Below are 14,961 nucleotides of genomic sequence, written 5' to 3' on the forward strand. Positions count from 1 at the left end.
ATAAAAAATAATGAATTTTGTCTACATCTTCACTTTTTGAACAATGCTAAAATTGGGTAATTTCCATTGGCAGTTGAAGTTACTTCTGAGGTCAGAGGAGTTAAACCCCACGTTGTTAATAGTGTGAATAAATAAAACAGCACAGCATCTGTCTCAGATTATAATGCTACTTTGATACTTTCTGGCAACATGACTAACTGAAAAAAAGATAACTTTTTTTTTTATTTTTAAAAAATTCTTTTGGCTGCACTGGGTCTTCATTGTGGCACACAGGCTTCTCTAGTTGTTGCATGTGGACTTAGTTGCCCTGTAGCAGCATGTGGGTTCTTAGTTCCCCAACCAGGGATCAAACCCACGTCCCCTGCATTGGAAGGCAGATTCGTAACCACTGGACCACCAGGGAAGTCTCAAGAGAACTTTATTGAAGGGACACCTCCTGTTGAGCAGCAATGTCTTCCCTAATGTTATTTTCCTGACTTCTTCGTTATGTTCACCTTAAGCAGCCATTGCCAGGTACCCTGTGTTCATCCTCTGTTGGAAGTGGCTACTGTTGAAAAGACTGCAGAGTCAGAGATTTAAGAGGGTTTCCTGGTACTTATGGCTGAATTCCAATATTGCTGTAGATCCTCTGTTGCTGCACTTCCCAATGAGGATATCTACTACCAAAAGACCTAATACATTCAAGTTCCTTAGAAAAATGTTAAAAGGGATTTAAAACTGGAGTGGATGAGAAAAACAAACAAACAAACAAACAAACACACAGGTGTAGCAATACAGTCAGTGCCAAACTGTTATGGGAGCAAAAGGAAAACCAAAAGTGTTGCCTTATGTGTTGAGGTCAAATAGTTCTCTTCCTTACAGGGTGTCCTTTCTTTCTACCTTGCTGGAAGATTCAAGGCATTGAACACCCATCACCACATCTACTCTCCTACCAACATCCAAACCTACGTACTTGGACTTCCCTCCTGTTATTATCAACTCCCTCTGTTAACTCTTTAAGGGTAGATTCTCCACTGAAGTACAAGATCCCATCCCTCTCTCTTACTCAAGGATCTTGCTTATGCAGTCTTTCTCCTATATCAGCAAAATTCTCTCTTCCTGGATCAAGCCCATCAACATTCAAACAGGCCAATATTTATATCTTAAAAAAATTGTTTTGATCCCAAGCCCATTGTAGTTACCATCTATTTCACTGTTTGTCCTTATAGAAAAATGCCCCCAAAGTAATCAATACTCACTACTACCAATTCCTTTCTTTCCAGACTCTCTTAAATTCACTCCAATAGACATTCCATTCCCATCACTCCACTGAAACTAATACGTATAACCAAAGACCTCCATGTTACTTAATTCAGTCGTTCATGCTCAGTCTTTATCTTACTTAGACTTTTAGCAAGTAATACTTTTCTTTTTTCAATGGTGTACATTCCTGGTTTTCTACTACCAACTGGTCCCTCCTTTACATTTTCCTTTAGTTGTTCTTTATCTTTTTCCTGATCTCTAAACTTCTTCAGAATGCCCCGAGATTCAGTCCTTTGACCTTTTCACTTCTCAGTCTACACTCACTTATCCAGTGCTGTGATTTTAAATAATGGTTCTACGCTGACGACCCCTAAAATTTCATCTCCAGCGTGACCTTCTCTTGAACACCAAATCTGTATATTCAACTTCCTACTTTTCATCTCTGTTCAATATCTAATAGACATCTCAAACTCAACATATCAAAAAAGAAACTCTCATTGCTCACATTGAACCCACTAGAAAGTCCTTTCAGCTTTACTTTCAAAATATGTCTTAAATTGTACCACTTGTCACCACCCTCACTGCCATCTCCATGGGCTACCTCCTTTATTTCTCAATGAAAGCGCTGCCTTTAGCCGCCTTCTTTCTCCTCAATTTCTGTCTTGTAGCCTATGCTCAACAGAGAAGCCAGAGTGATGCTATTAAATGTAAATGTGATTATGTCTCTCACTCAGAACTCTCTGATGTCTCTTCATCTCATTCAGAGTAAAAATCAAAGCCCTTTTTATGCTCTACACACCCTGTAATATCTGTCTCCCCATTACCTTTCAAGCCCTATCTATTCCAGTTGTGCCCCTGGCCGTTTCTGCTCCTTCCATGCTGGCCCCCCAGCACCTTGAACATGCCTGGCATTCTCCCCCATCAGTGCCTTTGCCTTAATGTTTCCTCTGCCTTAAGTACTCTTCCTCCCAGTGCTTCTAAAGCTTGCTCCATCATTTCCAAGTTTTTGCTTAAATGGCATGTTTTATAAGGATGTTCCAGACTACCCTACTTAGAATGTAATTCCTCATCACTCCTTCCTACTATTTTTCTTTTCTCTATAAAATTTACTACCTCCTAACTTACCGTAATATCTGTCTTTCTCCAGTAGAATGTCACTTTACAAAGGCAGGGACTTTTGCCTATTTATTCACTACTCTATCCCAAGTACCTAGAATAGTGTGTGGTATGTGTTAGGTTCAAAAAGTATATTTGTTGAATAAATAAATATATTTTTATTGTACTGAGTGGAAGCTACACAACTTTTTTTTTTTTTTTTTTTTTTTTTTGTGAAGGAAACTTCTTATATTTCTTTCAGATCTTCTTCTTAAGTACACCACATAACTGAAAGGGCCAAAAACTTTTTAGGCTTTTGTAAATCATTTCATTAACCATCTAATCTCTTTTCAGGCTGTTTTAAAAATTGATTGTGATATTTTCAAATTAGTAGAGTGGTGGAGTCAGAATTTTGAAGTCATATTTCCAGGGTTTGATCTCAGCTCATGAACTTCCTAGATGTGGGATCTTGGACAAGTCATTCAGTGCCTCTCTGTTCAGTATCCTGTTAAACAGGGATAGTAAATAATAATCATTTACATTCTTTGTAATTAATCTTCCAAATAACAATAAGATATAAAGTTTGTATCCAATACCTAGTACATAAGTTGAATTAAGGTATAAATTTTAGTATTATATTACTGTCTTTGCCATCGCTCGATGTGTTTCTTGCCCTTCTCTCTGGCTCACAGTTGCCCTGAGTCCTACTTGCTGAAAGTGCTTGGTAGATAGAAGAGAGGGAGTATGGAGGTGGGAGAAGTGGTGGCCATGAAGAAGGGGCCAGGAGAACACTGGCCCCTTAGTGGAGAACACTAATAGTGGAGAACACTATTCTAAAGTCAGTCGTTCCCTAAGTTTAGGTATACTGATGGTAAACTGAAATTTAGGCAGCAGGAATTTGTCCTAAGCGGACAAAGATTACAGAGTTATTTCCCTCTTGTGACTATTTTGCTGTTTAATGCATGACTTCAGACCTTTCCAATCTCCATTGAGATGGAGTTGACTTTTAAAGATATTTGCACTTGATTTTTAATGTGCATTCCAAATCAGTATGACAAACAGTGAAAATTAGAGAAGGCTATTTAGAAATGACAAAAAAACTTGTGTTATAACTTATACTTTAACACTTAGTTATAGCATCATTACTTTAGTTGAATCTTGTTTATAGAATATGATGTTATTCTCTGGGTTCATTCATTCTCCAAAGGTGAAGAAAGTAGAAATTACTGCATTCTTGTCTCAAAATAGAAATTCACAATTACATTATAAGGAATGTAATTAATTGTGACCACATTCATGAGCGTATTGAAATAGAACATACATTTTATTTTAAAAGTGAACCTACTTAGAAACTATATTAAATAGCCCTTTTAGACATCAATTTGGCTAATTAGGACCCAGCCCTGAACTAACATCAAAGAATGTGATTAACTTTTGAATCCTGAAATATTTTTGCTAGTCATATTTGAAAAACTCTAATCCCGTCTTCGATTCCAGAAGCACAATATAGATCTCTTAACACTCTATTACTTAAAAATCTGATCAACATGTATAATCTGCTTCTGTGCTTTGTCCTGTATTCTCTCCACTGTGTTGGAATCTCTACTTCTGACACAAAAATTGTGAACCCATATAAACAGAGAGGCTTAGTTTAGTGTGTGTGTGTTTGTTTATATATATGTATAAAATTATAAATCCCTGATTGCTGGTGTATATGTGGTGTCTGCTAACCTAATTCTTGCAACAGAACACTTCTTGCTCTGTAGTTTTATTGTCTGCTTCTGTATTCCCTGCTTTGTCATTTCTAAAGCATGTAAAAGATCTTAAATATCTTCATATTTAAGTCAACAGGGCACTTTTAAATTATGTTTATAATTAGGAATTTCTTTTCCCCTGCAAGTGAGAAAGAGATTCTGGATGTTTCTAACCTTTCAAAGTCAAATGTGTTTATGTTCTTTTAGATAACTATCATTCCCCAAGCCTGTGGTGTTATTGAAAGAGATTACTTTCCATTGCACAGCTGAGTCCAAATGCTTTTCTCTTGAAAGTGAATTGCTCATTCATCTGAGGGTTTATTATGTCAGTGTCCTATAATTATTCTTTAATTAAATAATGGCACACGGTAATATACTAGTAAAGATATTAAGGAGCTTAACATACAAATGAATTTTAGGATGATAATACTTAAAGCAGAATCTGGAGCAGGGAGTGCATGAGGAAATAGGATGTTACAGAAGAATGAAAGCTTATTTTTTCAATTCTATCTTTTTCTAAGATAAACGCATGTAAGGTAAGATCCGAGAAAGTTAATTGAAGGTCTTTTCAGTCCAAGGTTGCCAATTCTACTTGAGAAACCTCTTCAGAATATCAAAACAATTCTACTTTTAGATTTTTCTTCTGTTGTTTTTGTTGAGTATCTGGGGCTGTTAATGTTTGAAATTTTTTACTGTGTTTATATGGCTTGATTCACTGCAGTTAAAAGAGGTGTTCTCTTTCACTGGGTATTCAACTTCTGTTTATTTCAGCCCTCTCCTGCTGGTTGGCTTTTCAATATTAATTGATTAATTAAAAATAATAAACAGTTGTGACTCTAGGTATTCCTATCAGCTTTCCTATGTTTCAGAAACATATGAAAATCCTTCTTCTAATAGCCAGGGAGGAAGACAACAGTTCGCTCTTCAAACATGCCGTGTACAATGCCTACCAAGGGATTTTTGTTAAAAGGAAAGACACTTAGAGTATATTCCATTTTTCCCCAGCAACACTAAAGCTATGGGCAGAGGTTCTGCTCTTGTCAGCCCCCAGGTTGGTATAACGGCTTCCCTGAAACTCACAGACCTATGATTGTCTCTCCACTAAGCTTACATGACTTTGCCATTGCTGGCCTTGGGTCTAGGACCCTCCTCCTCCATGAGATACCTCCATGAGCATCTTTGGAACCAAGCAAGTTCAGGATGTCTGAGACTCTAAGATGTCTAAGACTAAGAGTGGCTTTTTTACTCTACTCCACTTTTTGGTATTTAAAAAAATGAGAATTTAACCCTGCCCATTTAGTTATAGATTTTTCAGCTGAAAGTTTTCAGAAAAGTTGTTCTTCTGCTATGAAATTTTCAAAGCCAGGATTTTCCTCTAGGTTTATCTGATGAAACCCCAGTACTGGGAGGGAGGGGGGTTCAATAATAAGAAGCCTGGCATGCATGCTTTTTGAGTGTGAAGAAAAGGCTCATTAGTATATGTTCAACAGGATGGGTGGTCAATGAACTGCAATTCACTGACCACATAATAGGCACCATTTCCCTACTATTTGCTTTAAGTATATTATTTCTACATTCATGATCTTTCTGTGAGGTAATTATTATTATCTCTACTGACAGTCAGTAAAACTTGGGCTCACTGGGTTTAATTACTTGACCAAGATCACACAGTAACTTTCAAAGTATGGCTCTGAATCTAAGTTTTTCAGACCTTTTCCACAAAATCACACTGCCATTGCCTAATTATCACTAATTATATTATTAAAGCTTCACTCTGGCCCTGAAAAATTTATCCAAGCTACTTAATCTTTCTGTGTCTCTGGTATATTTTCTGTAAAAGGGAAATAATAATCCTTATCCACCTCAGTGAACCCAAGTGGAGACAAAATCATTTATGTAAACAGCTCTGTAGATTATAAAACACTATTAATACATATCTTTATAGTATCATGATATTTAAAAAACATTATTTCTTAAATGATTGCTGTAGTGGAAGTAATGGAGGTCACGAATAAATTTAAATCACATTCAGGTCAAATCAGGTGAAAACATGGCACAAAGATTTTTAGTGTAGATTTATTTCATTAAAATTAAACCTTGTATTTAAAAACACACAGAAAACGTTTTTACACACATTACCCAAAAAAGTAAAAATTAAAAGAAATACAGTAGTTAAGGAACACTAAATATAATATAAAGTCCCCTTATGAACAATGAACAAAAATTACGCTCACTTTGTTAAAATAAACCATTTTTCCACACATAGGAAAATTTTTCACAATAATAGAATTCTAATTTTTCCACATTAGAATGGGTTAACAAGACTGAGTCCAGCTCTCTCTTGTCCCTCCTTCACCCACATTTACAACATCTATGACAGATGCAATTACAACCATAAGTTCTGTGTTGCGTCCCTGTCATCCCACACCCAGTCCCCAAATGGCTTTTACCAAAAGGAAGTGAGCATTGTTTCTGGAGATTGCAGGCCTTATAAACCTACATAGTAACCAATGTAGAAGAGTACACTGTCCTCACTTCAACATGTGAAGGTTTTCCAGTCGTCAAATAGGAGATAACTTTCCATAGATAGTTGTGTTCCAAAAGGACTTTACTGCTTTTCCTCCCCTCTACCCCACGATTCACTCTGTATATATCATAGGTGAATCTACATTTCAAGCACCTTTGAATATTATTTGGGATTTTTTTTGCCTATAATTATCTTAATAGTATATATATATATATATGTATTTATATCTTAATAATAAATATCTTAATCCCTCTGTCTCTCTGTATGTCTTCTCTTTCTCTCTTCCTGTCCCACCCTCCCTCTCAATAGATAGATAGATACCATAGAGAGATAGCTGAGAGAGAGATTATATAGATAGACACGCACACACACACACACACACACACACACACACACACACTTCCACCCACCCCATATAAAATAACAGTATGTAGTTTGACTTCCAATCCTAACTTTTCTGTTTCTTGAACCTAGTTAATCTCAAAGTAATTTTATAGCAAAAGACAGTTAAACACTGGCAATGAGAGAACAGTGGGTGAAGGGAGCATGAAGAATGGATACTCAGAGTCAGAGAAAGAGGTGAAGCTTTATGGGGCATTAGAGAGATTATGAGGCAGAGCTTCTACCTAGACTCCTAACCCCCACCACTGCCACATTCACACTACCCTGCTGAATGAGGGTCAAAATAATAGTGAACATGAACTAATAAGACTATATTCCTACATAGCTAAAAACTGAAACTGAACCTTTCAGTAATCCATTGGATTGCCCTCTCTAGTACATTGACATTGCTGTTTTACAGTACTTCCACTCCTACAGGGGACTGTAGTCTCTTATATTTATTTCATGTAAGGCATATTTTACAAAGAAAAAGTATATTCTTGGAAACAATATTCTAAGCCTTTAGTGTTTGTAACAGCTCATTGGTGGAAGTGTCATTGAAATGTTTATAAAGTGTAACAAAGAGAGAACTTGATTGGAACTCAGATTTGAGAGTCAAGCAATGGGTCACACTTCCTAGTGAGACACAGTTTAGTAACCTATATTAAAGAGAAAGGGATAGAAATTCAAGAGATGCACAGGTTGCATCAAGTCTTAAGGGGATGGAATTTCTAACTGCATTATAGAAAAATCTTATGTAAAAATTGTAATAAAGTCAAAAACCAGTGGGTCATCTTAAATAAGTCATTATCAATTACTATTCAGAAAAAAATTCTTCATTTTTAAAATATCTCAATTCAAAGTTATCTTTGTATTTTTAATGTACTTTTCAACTTAGAAAGAGAAATAAATTGAATTTTATAATTTAAAGTATCATTTTTCTGTTTTAGCTTCTTTAAAACTACACAAAATACAACTAAAATTTAACTTTTATTTAAAATATGTTTATATTTTAAGCAAATAAGAATGTTGAGAATATTGGCAAAATCAATATTTTGCCAATGATTTTGATCTTTGATCAAAATCAAAGATATTTAAGCCTATTGTCTTAAATATCTTTTGATGATATTGTACTAAATTATGAGTTATTCATGATTATAAACCTCCCATGAGGATGCCAACTTTTAATGTCTTAATGTCTAAACTTTTAATATTTAAATGTTAAAAATATAGATTTTTAACCCAAATAATTTGGTCTTAAAAATCAAAGTCTGAAAATTAAGTCTTTAAGTGTCTCCACACTATAATGAGGACCCTAAAAGATCCACTGAACCGTGATTGAGTCACAGAAACCATCCTTTAAAACTTTGTACAGTATTTAAAACTAAAAATTACTGGTGCTTATACCCTGAGAAAACCATAATTCAAAATAAGTCATGTACCACAATGTTCATTGCAGCACTATTTACAATAGCCAGGACGTGGAAGCAACCTAGGTGTCCATTGACAGATGAATGGATAAAGAAGATGTGGCACATATATACAATGGAATATTACTCCGCCATAAAAAGAAACAAAATTGAGTTATTTGTAGTGAGGTGGATGGACTAGAGTCTGTCATACAGAGTGAAGTAAGTCAGAAAGAGAAAAACAAATACCGTATGCTAACACATATATATGGAATCTAAAAAAAAAGTGGTTCTGAAGAACCTAGGGGCAAGATGGGAATCAAGACACAGACCTACTAGAGAATGGACTTGAGGATACGGGGAGGGGGAAGGGTAAGCTGGGACAAAGTGAGAGAGTGGCATGGACATATATACACTACCAAATGCGTAAAATAGATAGCTAGTGGGAAGCAGCCGCATAGCACAGGGAGATCAGCTGGGTGGTTTGTGACCGCCTAGAGGGGTGGGATAGGGAGGGTGGGAGGGATGGAGACGCAAGAGGGAAGAGATATGGGAACATATGTATATGTATAACTGATTCACTTTGTTATAAAACAGAAACTAACACACCATTGTAAAGCAATTATACTCCAATAAAGATGTTAAGAAAAAAAAAGAATTAAAGGAGATTATGTAAATAAGCATCTTGCTTGGTGTCCCATTAAATGAGTGCATGATAAATGTTACTTTCCTTCCTTCTTCCTCTCCTGTCAAACCCATTCTTTACCTTCAAATCCAGCTCACATGTCACCTCTTTTCTGAAATCTTCCTATCTGTGTAGCAGGAGCAATTTATTTTGGTGTATTATGGTGCATACTTCATTGAAATACTACAACAATTTATTTTCATTATTTATTTATATATTTATCATTGCCACTAAATTATGAGTCCTTGAGAGCAAAGCCAATGTTTAATTCATTTGAAACTCCCATGTATAACATAGTGTATGTAAAAGTTTAAGCCCACAAGAAACACTTGTTAAATGAATGGACTTTTATTTTCAAAACTCAGTTCTCATCTCAAATAGAGGTTCCATTTTACAGTTATTTCACACCTCCTGCAGAATCATCTAGGCCCTTATATCATATTCCTGAGGATTCAAGATCCTTGTCTTATTTTCATATCAGCAACTTCATCAAGAAATCTCTCCCAATACAGAGAGTGCTTTAAATGGCCATCATCACCCCCATTATGGAGTGATGTTTTATTAGTCTCACTATAATTCCTGTCACTGAAAGGTTACCCTGGATAATAGAAACTAAATATTCTAATTAGTGCTTGGGAAACATTCTTTTTTTACATTCTGAACATCTGTAAAAATTAAGGGTCTTTCCATGGAATGTATATTTATTTGTTAAATAGAAAATACTGAGCTGCACTTAGCAGTAAAGCTAGCAGAATACAAGAAGGTAATACTTTAGTCTCCTTTGTTTCCACAACATTTATAATTTCTGAAAAGCAGAAAACAGCTGCTACACTGGCAATCTGCAGTATATTTTGGGCAAGTAGGACAGCAGGGTGACTAATGTGCACTGCCATGGCATTATAAGTGAGTCACTAGAGTGCAGTTATCAGTATAGTTGCCGCATGCTTGGTTTATGATTAGGTTAATCAGTTCCTTAGCAGGTTTCACTCTGTGTCCTCTTCTGGTACCCTTGAACATTTTATTCTCTTGTTTGGGGGACCTAGGCATAGCCTTTATTTTAGGTTGTTCCCTGGTTAAATTTCATATGTCACCTTTGCTGCAAGTTGCTATTTTCCCTGGGTCCTGTTTGACCCCACAGACCAATTTGCAAACTGCACCACTGTACAAGATTCAGTCAATGCTGAATTTCTCAAGGCATTGTGCATCTTAGCAACTAGGAGTCTCAAGGGAGCATGCTAGTTTTCTTTATTGCTTTTCTCACCCTTATTATTCATGGTCATGAGGACACACTGGAAGGAGATGGTATTAATTCTTCACATGGAGTGGGCATCTCATGGGCAATTCATGGGCCTCTCAACTTGTAAATGACCAGAGGAGAGTGGTTTCTGGAGCATTCTGTGAACTATGGCCTAACATTTGAAAGGCAATACCTTCAAGACAATACCTTCAAGTTCTATTTCCTTAATACTCCTGTTTCTATTTGAAAGCAAAGCTGAATTTTCTCCTCCTTTTAGCACAACTCTGATTATTTCCCTCCCCTACTCAAAAATCTTTAATGAATTCCTAATTGTATCAGATGGAGTTTAAATATTCTACACATGGCAATCATGGTGGATAGACTCTAGGGTGGCTCTATTTATCCCCACCTCTGGGTGTTTATGCCCTGTATTATCCTCTCCACTTGAACGTGGGAAGAATCTGTAACTTGCTCCTTATCGATAGGATTACATAGCAAGAAACTTTGGTGGGTCTCTAGGAACTTTGAGCAGCAGCGAGGAGGTGAGGGTTGCTTATAACTCAGCAGCCGGCAAAAGCAGCTAACGCTCAGTCCTACAGCTGCAAGAAACTAAATTGCGCCAAGTCTTTGAGCAGAAAAGTGGGCTCTTTCCCAGTTGAGCCTCCAGATGAGAATACAGCTGACCAACACCTTGATTGCAGCCTGTGAGACCTCAGTTAAACTGTGAGCTCAGTTAGACTGTGCCCAGATTCCTGAACCAGAGAAATTGGGAAATAATGAAGCACTAAAGTTGTTTTAAGCACTAAAGTTGTCGCAATTGATTACACAGGCATAGAGAACTAATACAAAAATCAAAGGTTTTATCTATAATTTAGTTACCTTTTTAGCTGCTTCTTATATTCATGTGTGTGTTGTAAGTTCCTGTCACACAAGACTATTTTCTAAATAGTCAGGATTCTTATCTTCAGAATGCAGATATTAAGTAACTGACTGGTGTACAACCGTCTTCACCATTGGGGGGGATGATGATACTTGGAAAGTTTTTGTGAGTATTAAATTATGACACACAGAAGCACTTATTACAATTTTTGGAACATTGTAGGTACTCAGTAAATACTAATTTCATTTCTTTTTCACTTGCCTTCCCTTTCCAAATAATCATTTTGGTCACCAGTCTCTATGCCTTCAATTTTGCTGTTCCTTCTTTCCAGAATGCCCTTCACATTCATATCCATTCCCCCACTTTAAACTTCAGCTCAGATTTAACTTCTCTATGAAACATTTCTCCACAAGAATCGTAACCTTACTGTATCTGTGCCCCTTCAGTACTTAAAAATCTGATGAAAGCTCTGATTAAGGTATAAAGTGACAACGATTCTGCTTCTGTAAGAAGACATGTCTGTCATAATTATATTTATACTGTAGGTCTTTGTGGATTACAGTTCTTCTTCCCTGGTCCCATCTGTTATCAAGCCCCATCATTAGAGTCCAGCACAGGTCAGACACTGGGAACAGATCCTGGAGATCTGAAACTTCTGTCGTAGACTTACTCTGTTCCCTCCAGATGCACAACCTTCACTGTATAGGCCCTGCTTTTCTTTGCAACTATCTCACTTTTGTTTTTCACTTTGTCACAACATTACACTAAAAATGGATGAGGAGATATAAGGTGCTTATTATTTAATTGTTTAAAAAAGAAATATGAGGATAGGAATAATACTAATAAGCAGGGTTGTTACCTGGTGAGGGCAAGGGTGAAGGGTATTTTTTATTGTCGTTAATCACAATATTCCCTCCACACACAGTTACAAATTCCGTAACCCTCCTTGTGATTATGCTTTATCTGTATTGCTTTCTATCATATGATTTACATGAGTTTTTTCATCCATAAAATAGGCAGTCAAGCCTGGAACAAAAATAAGACAAAGATAGCATTTGTAGAATCAAAATGTCCCATTGAATGAAAGTAGAAATACCAGTTCCTTAACCCTGATAATATCTCTTTTTTGCCCCATGTTGTCTTTGCCTTTAGAATTTGAGAGAGGGCTTTGGCATTGAAAATGATCATATTAAACATTTTTCTCTTTATTCCTCAATGTATACAGCTGTTAGTTTTTCATGAGAGTCCTGTAATGTAGCTGGCAAAGTAGTAGTTACATTAAGAGAGATTAACTTTGGAGAGAAAAGAAATGCCTCTACTTCTTTTTTTACTCACTAACATTTTTAGGATCGTATTTTATTTTCTTTAGATAATTTCCCTTTTGTTGCAATCTGTTGCATATTGGCTGAGTGCAGGTTTTTCCATAAATGTTGCACATGCATATGCATTAAATTGAGTGGCTGTCTAGCAATGACAGGCAAGAAGATGTTCCACTGAATGTTCAGTTGGTCCCAAGGGCTTTCTGGGCTGTTGCCATGATTCTGTAGCCCGTAATCTGGTTGGTTATCTCTTTGTAAATGTACATATAACTCAATCACAATATTTTTTTTATAAATGTTATACTGATGTTTGGCTCCTGAAGCTATGACTTGTCTGGTTATATCTGTATCATGAAATATGAACACACATGAAATATTAAATATAAAAGGAAATAAGATTCAGTCCTGTTCAAAAAAGTAATATAAGATATAGTCTAGTTCAACTTCTAATTATACTATTCTCCTGATGTATAGCTAGCTTGAAGTTATGGGTTGAAGGCTACCAATAAGAGAAACATACAAGACCCTCTTAGCTATGTTAGAAAGGGGCAGTGCTCATTCAGTGGGAGGTATGTTTTTATTCTAAGTTAATCCTTAGAACACTTGGAACATTTATTTACAATTAAATCCTATTAGAGGTGTTATCTTCTATGTGAAAAAGCACATACAATATATTAGTATTCAACAGCTCCTTTTAACCTAGAGAAAATTTCTTCTGAAGAATTAAAAACTGGCAAAGATGCCCTTTTGAGCTTCAGCTGAAGTACCTTGTATTTCCCTGCAGGAGATACCTTTCTCCCACACTTTGTCCTGTATCTGCCACTATTGTCTGTCAGGTAAAATAAACTAGAATGCATCTATAATGCCAAAAGTTTTGTATACATAATCCCATTCAATACTAAGAAGAAATTTTGTCCACATCCCTTAGATTTAGTATCAGAAAAGCATTCGTAGGACTGGTCTGTGTGACAGAAATCCACAGTCCTTCAGACCACACTGAGAAGAACATTTTTGGTAACTGACAAACTGGGAATACTTGGCTGCCTTATCTCTTTTTAATCTTCTTCAGATTGTCTGTAAATATTTGAACATTTGAAAATAAAGATTATATTTATGTATCTCAAAAGAGTAAAAGTAGAGTCAATGGAGAAAAGGAGATGAATTTTACTGTATTACCAGATTTCCCATAGGGTGGCTGTCATTAAGCATGACAAGCAGAGTCTTAGAAAAGATGTTATAGACAGAATTCAAGTACCAGATGACATATTAGACCAGAATACCTTTAAACTTTAAAGATCCTTAAAAACTTAAGATTCTATCAGTAGAATATTTTAAGGACCAAGCCTCCAAGTTTCTAAAACTCTGATCTGGTCATTAAATGGTTTCAGGATGGCCTTTCTTCCTCTGTGACATTTTTCACTGACAATATTCATCATTCTTTGTAACTTATCAGTAATGCGATAGATTAGAATGTCTGTAAAAAATGTAAAAAAGCAATGATGTCCAAAGGGATGAGAAAGTGCTATCCCTCATGATCCACCACTGATTGGATCATCTCCTTGAATAAAAACCACTCGCTATGAATATCCTAAGGAGATAAGCATATAACCCAACATGGAGGATGGGTGCTGTTTTATTTTAGTCTTAAAATTACTCCTTTCCTCTGATGAATAGTATTTTCCCTGCCTATACGCCTTATTTTTGCCACACGTTTTCTGACTACGTACAAGAAAGTGATTTTAATGACTTTTTAAATTATGTTTAATTGAGCTATATATTATAAATAGAGAATAAAATCATAATTATAGGTATATTAGTCAAGGTTCTCCAGAGAACAGAAACAATAAATATATTGAGAGTGAGAGAAAGAGAGAGAGAGAGAGAGAGATTGATTTAAGGAATTGTCTCATGTAATAATGGACATCCAAAATCTGCAGAGTGGGCTGTCAGTCTGGAGACCCAGGGAAGAGCTGATGTTGCAGTTCAAGTCCAAAGACCATCTGCTGGAGCATTCCTTCTTGCTAGGTCAGTCTTTGATTGTATTCAGACCTTCAGCTGATTGGATGAGGCCCACCCACATTATGGAGAGCAATCTGCTTTAGTCAGAGTCAACTGATTTAAATGTTAATTTCATCCAAAAACATTCTTGTAGAAACAGAATAATGTTTGACCAAATATCTGGACACTGTGGCCCAGCCAAATTGACACATAAAGTTAACCATTACAATAGGAATGTACCCACTGAAGTCTTCCACTGTTTGAGTTTCTTTGTCTAGAAGCTGATCCTTCAGGATTTCTCCCCTTTCCTTTCTCTGCACTATGTTATTTGTAATGTTGTGCATCATAGTATTATTATATAAGCATAGATGTGTATATATATACACTATAATTCAGGGTTTTGTTTTATGAAAGTTTCACTGACTTGTCACTAT

This window comes from Globicephala melas, chromosome 4 (genome assembly GCF_963455315.2).
Source record: "Globicephala melas chromosome 4, mGloMel1.2, whole genome shotgun sequence".
Lineage (NCBI taxonomy): Eukaryota > Metazoa > Chordata > Mammalia > Artiodactyla > Delphinidae > Globicephala > Globicephala melas.